Here is a 7,737-nt window from a genome sequence, read left to right on the forward strand (position 1 = left end):
TAAGGCACCAACGCTGGCCCTTTGAATTCTTATTCAAGTAATTGCTGTTGTGATATGTTGGTTTGGTAATCTGCTAGAAATGATGATTATATGCTAGTATGGTTGATTAGATTGGCATCCTGGTAGACTAGATGTGGTTATGCTTAGTGACCTATATCTGGTCAGACTATCTGTGTGCTGGTAAGAGATTACCTGAGAGATGTGTGCATGTTTGAATAGCCGTAGAGGGTATTCCATCCTGGTAGGATGATCGGGCCCTGGCATGTCGTTTTAGTAGACTGTTATGTGATTATTTGATAAATCCACATGTTTGCTAGTATGTGGGCATTCTAACCCGATGGTTGTTGGCCAGGAGTAGTCCATCCCGGTAGAATGATTAGACTCGTAGTATGATGGCATTCTAACCCGATGGTTGTGGGCCTGGGGTACTCCATCCCGAGGGATGATTGGATCAATAGTAGTTATTGTATGTATAGGTGTGTGGGCATTCCAACCCGATGGTTGTGGGCCGAGAGTATTCCATCCCGAGGATGATTGGACTTGTAGTATGTTGGCATTCCAACCCGAATGTTTAGGGACTGGGTGTTTGAGGGGAACTCACTAAGCTTTCGAGCTTACAGTTTCAGTTTATTGTTTCAGGTACATCAGGTGATCGTGGCAAGGCAAAGGCGTGATCATACCACTCCTCATAATTCATGATTTTGTGATTTGGTTCTGGGGATAGTCTGATGTTTAAAACTGTTTTTAAAACAAGTTGTATTAACTTAATGGGTTTTGAATGGATTCAAATGTTTAAAATTGGTTGGAAATTTTTGGTTGTTACAAGTTGGTATTAAAGCCTCAGTTTGAGTGAATTGGAGGAACATTCGTGTGACTCCAGTCTCAAATCAAGGAGTGATTTTTTTTTTTAAAATGGTATTCAAATGGTTTTTAAAATAAGTAAAGGAGGATGCAAAGGGTACGATCAGCCGGAGCCAGCAAATAGAGCCCAAAATACCATACACGTTATTTGATTATGTGATTACTTATCTTAAATGGCGTATCATCATCTTCTCAGTTCCGAGAGACCTTGAAAGAGCTACGATTGCTGATCGGTTCCTAAAGTCATACTTGCAGCTATAGTTATTAGACTTATCCAAGTGGGAGATTGTTGGATAAGGTGTCTAAGTCCATAACTATTTCTAGTATCTACTTAACCCGACCCGACATGGTCCATTTGGGTTGCATGGCATCATGCATTTGGATAGACTAAATGAGAGAAATAACACTTGTGGTTTATTAATATATTATAAGTTCTAATATATTAATAGTATTATTTAATTAGTATTGATCAAGAATTAATTTGGAATTGATTAAGTGATCAAAATATGACTAATTAAATGTATGGGTTGATTATGTAAATCATCCATAACTTGTATAGTGGGCTAAAAGGCTCCACGGATTATCAAGTTGGGTTAAACCCATAGGATGCTCCATGGGCGTTACAAACCCATGGGTCATGGAGATGAAGAGTCATGACACATTAGGGTTTACATGGTGTAACCCTAGATGTGTCACACTATCTAAGGAACATGCTATCTACCAAAATCGGCTACACTAAGAACATAAGAGGGCTAGGACGATTTTACAAGTGTGTGCATTCTCTCAAAAGTCATTCCAAAAGCATTTGGTGTTGTGTGAAGCATTTGAGGCATCACACTTGGGGTGCTAGGCTCACAAGGTTTCAAGGAATCAAAAGCAACAACAAGGTATATTATTCTATCTTACATTTAAGTTAAATGTTCCCCATGTATGCTAGATAGGATTAAGAACCTTGGAAATCATATTTTGCATGTATTTTGGACAAACATAAATCCAAGGTTTTCTTGGGTTGCATGTACACTTAGGGTGTTAGAATGCTCAAAAACCTTCAGTGGTATCAGAGTATAGGTTTGTTTGTGAATACTTGATGCAAAATAGTGTTGAAAATTTGATTTTTTGCTATCTGCACAGGGGACTCGACGAGTCCATGGGGAGGACTTGACGAGTCCAAGTGAAAATGCAACCAACCCGGCGAGTCAGTTCGTGTACTCAACGAGTTGGCCATGCAGAATGCAGAAATTCGATTTGTGCTACTGGAAATGGACTAGAAACATTACCCGAAACTGTTTTGGTGTTATAAAACTTGTTTTAAATGGTGTAATGGTTGTTCTAATCCATTTACAATGGCTATTATCAATTTTTCATGATTATATGTGTTGATATGTTCTTGAAATTTTGATATGAATGTTCATGTTCTTATGAGTTCTTGATAGATCATAGGAGTTACTTGTTTATATGATTAATTCATGATATTTATGTGTTTTAATGGAGTCCATAACTTGTCCTCAAGTTATGGATAACCAAAAGTCTCTTTGTGTTAAAAACCATAAAAGAACACATAAGTTATAAAATGAAGAATCTTCATTTTAATGACTCATTAGTTATGAATGTGAAAGGTTTTGTGAAGTTAGAAAACTTGCCCTCAAGTTTTGGAACATGTAAAGTCACTTAATAAACTTTAGTTCCAACCCTTAGAATTTTAAAAGTTAAAATTCAACCCTTATACTTTATAATATTATAAGTCAGTAATATATATATATATGTATAAGATCAAATCGTCTTACTGCTAGTACGCCTCATTCACAAAGCCGGTCTATAAGGGGGTATAAGGTTGTTTCCTATAAAATGGTAACTTAATGGGTGTCCATTCTCACCCACCGCTTCCTTGATCGGTGGAGGGTCATTAGCCGAACGGGTAAGACAAGGACTTATAAACTTTCATTAAAAGTATAATGAATATTATAAAGTAACTAAATGTTTTATTAAATTCCCAATCTTCGTTACTTTTGGAAAAATGTAAATAAGGTACTAATCCATGAAATTACACTTTACACTTTGTTTAAGTCGTTGGTGGAGCGTGTGTGGTTAACCGACATACTAACTTGGACTTAACAAGGTAGGTAAAGGGTGACTTAAGATTTATCATAGTATCGGTGGAGCATGTGTGGTTAACCGACACATAAATTAAGTGATGAACTTTAAGGGTACCAAGTGATTTGCATGGTTACTTCACACCTCGTTTTGTGATCCTCGGTATCCCAATCACAAAACTTGGAGGGCACAATCGAGATTGAAACATGGCTTTGAAAAGTTCATTGAATCTCAAAAGAATCTAGGAATTTCTAAAAACCAATTAAAAAACGTAATATTTATATTTCTTTTTTCATGGTGGAGATTGGTGAATCGTCATTCACCTACCTTTCAAATATGTTATAGCTTGGATTACGACATACCTCTTCTAAGTTATAATATATTGTGATTGGATCCTAGCCTTAATATTACATTTGGCTGTTTTATTAAGGACTATTTTATATCTAAACTAAACTTGTTCTCTTCCTTTCAGATGTCTTCCAACAACACTGCTTCTGGCTCTAATCCTAATGGCTCCTTTACCCTTATGAACTTGTGTGAGAAAGTCACTTTTGATGGATCCAACTTCAATGAATGGATCAGAAACATTAGGATGATTACCTGCTACGAGGACAAGGAATATGTCCTCGATAAGGAGCTTAAAGAGATTGATGAGACCATTGGAACTCCCTAGGAGATCACTGACTTTCGGACTCATGAAAGAGATGCCACCAAAGTGGCATGCATCATGATGGCCACCATGACAGCAGAACTCCAAAAGTCCTATGAGGACATCTACCCTTTTGAAATGCACCAAGATATGATGGAAAGATACCATCAGAGTGCTCATCAAGAGCGGTATGAAATAATCTGCTCCATGATAACAACCAGGATGAAGGACGGAGACTCCATCACGAACCACATGCAGAAAAATGCAAAGGTATATGGATCGTCTATTGAAGCTTAATGTGAACTTTCCTGAGGAGCTTGCAAAAGATATCATTTTGCACTCCTTACCCTCGTGCTATGATCAATTTCGCATGACATACCACATGAATAAGGAAGAAGTCACACTCAGCAAACCTTAGGGACTCCTAAAGACTGCAAAAACAGGTCTTAAAGGTAGAGGGAAGAAGAAGAAGAGCTCTTCGAAGGGTACCAAGGTTAGGACCCTTGATGGCTCTTCTTCAATTGGAACCAAGAAAGGTTTCGTCACTCCTTCGTCTGACCCAAAAGAGGCTGAATGCTTCTATTGCCATGAAAAGTCGCACTGGAAGCGGAACTACCCAAAGTACCAGCAAGATGTGAAGGATGGGAAAGTTAAACCCAACCATTTAGGTATTTACACTATTATATCTAATAACTCACCCTATTCTAACTCTTGGGTCCTTGATACCGGTTGCGGTAATCATATTTGTTCTGATTTGCAGGGACTAAGAAGAAGTGATAATGTGGATCATGGAAGAATAAACTTAATCATGGGGAATAGGAAAGCTTTACCTGTCACCAATATTGAAGTTTATTCTTTATCGCTAAGTAGTGGGTTTAGTTTAGATTTGAATAAATGTTGTTACTCGCCAGAAATGGCAATAAATATTATTTCTTTTCATGCATTGTATAAACAAAGTTTTAGCTTTTCATTTGATAATGAAGTAGGTTCGATTAATGCTTTCTTTAATAATGTTCTTTATTTTAAAGCATTACCTTGTGATGGTGTGTATGAAACTGTATCTGTGGTTGATAACTTAGGAAATAATGTGTTGTGTATTGATTCTATTAATGATAATAACTTGGATAAAGCATCATTGTGGCACTGTCATCTTGGACAAATAAGCAAGAAACGCATAGGCCAAATTCAAAAGGATGGAGTCTTGGAATCATTTGACCTAAAGTTAGATGATAGTTGTGAATCATGCTTACTTGGAAAAATGACAAAGTCACCCTTCACAGGTTCTTGTGAAAGGGGTGAAGGTTTGTTGGATCTTGTATACACGGATGTGTGTGGACCCTTCAAACATGCCACAAGGGATGCTAATCGTTATTATTTGACTTTTACTAATGATTACAGTAGATATGGATATGTGTACTTAATCAATCATAAGTCAGAGACTTTTGAAAGGTTTAGAGAGTTTAAATAGGAAGTTGAGAATCAATTGGGCAGGAACACTAAGATGCTTCGATCCGATCGAGGTGGTGAGTATCTTAGTTCAGAGTTCCTCGACTATCTTAGGGAATGTGGGATTGTCTCACAATTGACACCTCCTAGGACACCGCAATTGAATGGTGTGGCTGAGAGGCATAATCGAACCTTGTTGAATATGGTTCGTTCCATGATGAGTCGAGCTTCGCTACCAATCTCATTTCCGGGGTATGCCTTAGAGACTGCCACCCATATCCTTAATTTGGTCCCTACAAAGAAAGTTGCCAAAACTCCTCATGAGATGTGGACTGGAAAAATACCCAAACTATACCACATCAAGATTTGGGGGTGTGAGGGTTTTGTGAGACGCGAGACTCATGATAAGCTCAAACCTCGAAGCGAGAGATGTATTTTCATCGGCTACCCACATGAATCCTTTGGTTACCTCTTTTACAGACCTAGTGAAAATGTGGTCTTTATAGATAGGAGGGTTGTCTTTCGAGAGAGAGAGAGAGTTCATAAGCCAAGGACATAGTGGGGGGCAAGTTGACCTTGAAGAAATTCAAGAGTCAAGTGGTGAAGGAACTTCAAACCCTAGCACTCAACCTGAGGAGGAAACTCCTGTTGAGCCAATTGACAAGTCTGTACCTCTGAGGCGTTCCACGAGAGCTAGGAATGCACCTGAACATTACTATGGATTCCATATTACTGCGGAAGGTGATACACTTATCAGTGATGAGACACTGATAGGTCTGGATGAACCTAACAGTTACACGGAAGCCATGGAAGGACCTAAGTTAGCCAAGTGGAAAGAGGCAATGGACAGCGAGATACAGTCTATGTATGCCAATCAAGTTTGGAACTTGGTTGACAATGTACCAGGTCGTAAGACAATTGGGTGCAAGTGGATCTTCAAGAAGAAGACCGACATGGATGGTAATGTACACACTTATAAGGCACGACTGGTTGCAAAGGGCTTCTCTCAAACTCCGAGACTTTTCTCCAGTAGCCAAGATTAAGTCTATTAGGGTTATGTTAGCCATAGCTGCATTTCATGACTATGAAATATGGAAAATGGATGTCAAAACCGCTTTCCGTAATGGAAAGTGGCTGAGGATGTTCACATGAGTCAGCCAGAGGGCTTTGTTAGTACAGATTACCCTAATAGAGTGTCTAAGCTTGAGAAATCCATCTATGGATTAAAGCAAGCACTTCGCAGATGGAATCTTTGCTTTGATGAGAAAGTCAAAGAGTTTGGCTTTTCTAGGAGTGAAGATGAATCTTGTGTATATGTTAAGGCTAGTGGGAGTATAGTTAGCTTTTTGGTACTGTATGTGGATGAGATACTACTCATAGGAAATGACATGCCAACTCTACAGGAAGTTAAGTCCTGGCTTGGGAAGTGTTTCTCTATGAAGGACCTATGAGAAGCTGCCTATATTCTAGGGATAAGGATCTTGAGAGACCGAAGTAAAATACTAATTAGACTTAGTCAGAGTACCTACTTGGATAAGGTGCTGAAGAGGTTTAGCATGCAGGACTCCAAGAAAGGAGAGTTACTCATCCAGAGTAACACCAGATTGAGTAAGACACAAAGCCCGAGTTCTGAGGCTGAGATTGCAGAAATGAGTCGAATACCTTATGCTTTGGCTGTAGGATCGATCATGTATGCTATGACGTGTACTTGACCTGATATAGCCTTTTCTTTAAGCATGGTTAGCAAATATCAGGGGAACCCTGGCAAGGCACACTGGACTGCGGTAAAGAATATCCTCAAGTACCTACGGAGGACTAAGGACTGGGTCCTTACCCTCGGTGGGATTGATGACTTGAGACATGTAGGGTATAGTGATGCTAGCTCTCAGACTGATAGGGATAATTTTCGCTCTCAGTCAGGCTGGGTCTTTACCTTAAACGGGGGAGCAATTTCTTGGAAGAGTTCCAAGCAAGAAATAGTGGCTGATTCAACATGCGAATCAAAGTATATAGCAGCAAGCGAGTCAACAAAGGAGTCGATATGGTAGAAGAACTTCATCAGAGACCTTGGAGTTGTACCAACTATAAAGGAGCCAATGGAAATTTTCTGTGATAGTGAAAGTGTAGTTGCCTTAGCCAAGGAACCAAGGGATCACGGGAGATCCAGACACATCGACAGAAAATACCATTTCATCAGACATCGAATAGAAGAACGAATCTTCGTGGCAAAGAGGGTATCATCTGATGAGAATCTAGTAGATCCTCTCACGAAGGGACTGACTCGGGTTAAGAATCTCCAACATGCTCGGAGCATAGGGCTGAAGGATGATATTAGTTTTAGTAGTTAGATAATTTGAAATTTGTAAAGTGTAATTGACATTTGATGATAAATAAAAGTTGTGTTTATTTATGAGTAAAGTGTTGTTATCTCTTGCCAATTGTTTACTATATTTCTTTTGCATGTTTTGACTTACAGAATAATTATGTTTGGTATATCATATTATTCGAATTTCCACAGTCGGTTATATGTTGGAAGTAGGTATGAATCAAGACTGTCATGAGTTGGTTGCTGAGGTCTCAGTTGTTGGACATAACTACAACACTCATGAGTGTTCATAAGTTCTAAGCATTGGAATCAACCCACGCTCACTAGAATTTATCTCGAGTGATCGTGAGACGGTAACATCATA

Source organism: Lactuca serriola, chromosome 1 (genome assembly GCF_051521515.1).
Source record: "Lactuca serriola cultivar US96UC23 chromosome 1, Lser_US96UC23_V15, whole genome shotgun sequence".
Classification (NCBI taxonomy): domain Eukaryota; kingdom Viridiplantae; phylum Streptophyta; class Magnoliopsida; order Asterales; family Asteraceae; genus Lactuca; species Lactuca serriola.